This window comes from Diuraphis noxia, unplaced genomic scaffold (assembly GCF_037042655.1).
Source record: "Diuraphis noxia isolate RWA-SAM2 unplaced genomic scaffold, SU_Dnox_SAM2 contig0001, whole genome shotgun sequence".
Classification (NCBI taxonomy): Eukaryota; Metazoa; Arthropoda; class Insecta; order Hemiptera; family Aphididae; genus Diuraphis; species Diuraphis noxia.
In genome coordinates, this window is record NW_028301711.1 from 12,291,350 (window position 1) to 12,295,667 (window position 4,318).

At 28.2% G+C, this 4,318-nt stretch overlaps 1 pseudogene; it reads left to right on the top strand.

Moving 5' to 3' along the window:
• Positions 1 to 1,111: 1,111 nt before the first annotated feature.
• On the top strand, positions 1,112 to 1,490 carry LOC107172437 (THAP domain-containing protein 1-like; annotated as a pseudogene).
• Positions 1,491 to 4,318: the final 2,828 nt, after the last annotated feature.

Sequence of the window (4,318 nt, forward strand, 5' to 3'; positions counted from 1 at the left end):
ATCTTTTATTTATAAACCTAATGGTTTTAATCAATTATATCTGTTATATTATTTAAGTAAATTTAAAGTTATAATGTACACAACTCTGCCTATTATGGGGGCAACAATTTTTTACAAAACCAAAAAACCATACCTGATAAATTGTTTGTAATTTAAAAAGTATTAAATAAAGTTTTATTCATTCATATAATATGTTGTAAATAATATTATATACATATTATAAGTTAAAGTTAAAAGTTAAAAAAAACATTCTGTTAATTAAATATTTTTGTTTTTAGTTAATATAATTGTATAGAAAAAGTTGACAACTGACTTGAGGAAACTTGAGGTTTTACAAATCAGTTACCAATTTGTAATTATTCGTAAACACGAATATATCATTTTTAACTCAAGTATAACCACCTAATTAATAATTTACGTTTAATAATAAAAAATATTAATTTTAAAATTATAAATATGTATAAACATGGAGCACTAAATATTGGCGTTGGAAAAAGTTAAAAAAGTTAATTTCCGACTAGGGGCGGGGCTGTGGAAACGTTTCTCCCGCCCCACCCGGAGTTTTTCAGTAATTGCGGGGGCGGTAGTTGAGCAGGAATTCTGGGGATTGCGGCAGGAATTGGCAGGAATGGAGCACTAAATATTGGCGTTGGAAAAAATTAAAAAAGTTAATTTCCGACTAGGGGTGGGGCTGGGGAAACGTTTCTCCCGCCTCACCCGGAGTTTTTCAGTAATTGCGGGGCGGTATTTGAGCAGGAATTCTGGGGATTGCGGCAGGAATTGGCAGGAATGGAGCACTAAATATTGTCGTTGGAAAAAATCAAAAAAGTTAACTTCCGACTAGGGGTAGTACGTGATAGTACCACAGACATCGAGATAGATAAACAATACTGGAGCGCATACACTGATACTGAAAACGAGCCAAATTTTTAAACGCTTCCCCCACCACTGCAGGGCAAGAAAATATCAGTTTACATTCTAACCTAACCTTTTTATAGTGATTTAATATTAATTATTAATTAATATAATATAGTTAATACGATTCGGCAATTCAGTGTCGGAATTTCGTTCATTAAAAATTAAAACTCATTTAGTTATTATAAATAATAATATGGTTGTATCGTGTTCAGCGTATGGGTGTACAAATAGGTGACAGAAAGAAAACGGGATACATTTCCATCGGTAAGTGTAATACATATTTGAATATTTCTATCAAAAATCAAAATCTCGTCTCATAATTTTCAATGAACACACTTTATAATTCTAGATTTCCTCTAAAAAGACCAGATGTTTTAAAAAAATGGTTACATGAAATGCGACGAAAAAATTTTACACCCAACCAGTATAGCTATTTATGCAGTGAACATTTCACACCTAGTGATTATTTAAATGAATCTCGTCCAGAGTTAGATAAGAAGTTACTAAAAGATGAAGCAGTTCCATCAGTCTTTAATTTTCCTCAGCATTTACAAAAAAAAACAAAAAGCTAGTTGTCCACTACTTCAAAATCTTCAAAAGGTTAGTCTATTTTTAAAAATTTAATTGTAGTTTAAAAATATCTACCTATACTATACATAGGTTCAATTTATAATATACATACTAATATATTATATAGGTACTAGTATTATTTTATGTACTGTATTATTTTTACAGCTACTAATTTTCCAATTAACTTACATACTATATTAAAATATAGTATAGTGTACTTATAATTATAAATAGTGATATAATAAATTATTGTTTGTACCTACCTAGGTATAAATAATATTATTTACTACTTAAATATATATATTTTCAATTGTTTAAAAGCAGCGTTTTTATTTTTATTTTATTATATATACACAGATACCTACTTAAGTATAATAATTAATAATGTATATTAATTTATTAAATTTATTATAGGCCAATGATTAAAATAATATGATTCATGCAGAAATAGTTAATGAAGCTGGCGAAGATTCATCAACTAATACCATGGTATTATCAATTTGTTTAATTTATAATTTATTAGAGATTTTAAGTTAATACTAATTTTAATAAGCTCTTATCTGGTAAAATGGTAATTAATAATTATCTGTTGTTTAATATCTAATGTTTGTAGTTTTACCAGAGTGAAACATCTCACCAAAAGGAAGATAAAATGGTACAGTGTAATATTCAAACATTTAATAAGAAATTGTACCAAAACAAGATTAAGATATTACAACAACGATTGAAAAGAAGAAATAGTAAAATTAAATCATTAAAAAGTTATTTTAACTACATACATGTATAACTATATACTTTAGATTTTTTTTCAGATCTGATTCTAAGAATAAAAAAAAAATGTTACATCTTCTGATGAAGTAACGCAAATGCTGGAAGACAATTTTGGTGGGTTTCCATTAACGTTATTACTGCATGAACATAAGTCTAAAATGCTTCATAAGAAAGGTGTACGCTATACAAATGCTATGAAAGACTTTGCTAAAACCCTTTTTTTTTATTCACCTAAAGCTTATAAATAAGTACGCAAAATGTTCACGCTTCCGCATCCTTCAACTATTAGAAAATGGTTAAGTAGTACAGAATGTGAACCTGGTTTCTTGGAAGAAGTATTTTTGTTTTTGAAACAAGAAGTTTCTAAAAATTGTTGGCTTCAAGATTGTTCACTTGTTCATGATTCAATGTCTTTAAGAAAGCAACTAGTTTGGGAACCAGATAAAGGTAGATATGCAGGAAATGCTGATGTTGGTACTGGTAAAAATTCTGAATTAGCAACTGAAGCTTTAGTATTAATGATAGTTAGCTTAACTAGACAGTTTAAATGTCCTATTGGTTTTTTTTATGTCAACAAAATTAATAGTAGTGTTTTAAGTACCTTAATATCTACTGCTATTATTAAACTTAATGAGGTTGGAATACAAGTATGGAATGTAACTTGCGATGGGGCTCCTTCTAATTTACAAAGCTTCAAAAAATTAGGCTGTAATTTTGACATGCATAGTTTGAACACAAAATTTACTGTAAATAATGGAAATAGATCAATTGAAGTATATTTTATTTTTGATACTTGTCATATGCTTAAACTTGCTAGATCTTCTTTGGCTGATAAACAAATTATTCAATCATTTCAATCTAATATTGGTGATATCAAATGGCAGTACATAAGCTCTCTAAATGTATTTCAAAATGAACTTGGCTTAAAATTTGCTAATAAATTAAGTTCACAACATATTAATTACAAAAATTCTATTATAAAAGTGAAGTTATCTGCCCAGACACTCAGCAGTGGAGTAGCAGATGCAATTGAATACTTACAGCAAAAAGGTGAACCATCATTCCAGAACAGTGATGCTACAATATGTTTTATAAGACAAATAGATCGAATATTTGATATACTCAATTCCAGAATACCATTTTCCAAAGGTTACAAAAGTCCTATAAACCCAGGTAATATCAATACAATAAGATCGGTTTTTAACGACACATCTGATTATTTAAAAACTTTGAAATGTGATAATAACCTGTTAATATTGGGTGGAAGGAAAATGTTTATTTTAGGCTTCATAGTAACTATGTCTAGTGCAATAGAAATTGCATATAAGCTTCTTTATAGATCCCAAAATCCTCTTAAATATGATCTGACTTATAAAACTTCACAAGACCACATTGAAATTTTTTTTGGGTGTATTCGAGATAGGGGTGGGAACAATAATAACCCAAATTGTGTTCAATTTAAAAAAACCTTGAGGCAATTATTGTACACCAAAAATATTATTGTTGAGAATGGAAATTGTTCATATTATGAAATTCCCGGTGGAGATATATTGGATTTTCGTTCTGAAAAAAGAAGTATTAAAAAATCTACTAATAATGATGATGTTTTTGATGAGTTGGATGTGTTTGGTGATGAATATAAGAATCTTTTATCCAATATATATTTAAAAGAATATACTGGCGAAATATTAGATTATATTGGTGGATATATTGTAAGGAATATATCTACAAAAATAGTTTGCCCATTTTGTATAGATATACTAATTGATGGAAGGTCTGACCATAGCTACACAAAAAATATAAACTTTACCAAATTTATTACACAAGGAAAATTAAAAATAGTTTCTCCTGCTGTTTCTTTAATTCTTAAAGAATTGGAAAAATCTTTTCAACTTATTGTAGTTATGCAAAAAAAACTACATGCAAATGTAAAAACTAATATTTTAATGCTAGCAAGAAAGAATATATTAAATAAGTCAAATTTATTCTTTTTTTCCTAATACTCATCCTATAAATGTCGAACTTGGTTCTCCTAGTCATGAGCATAAACTATTCTCAG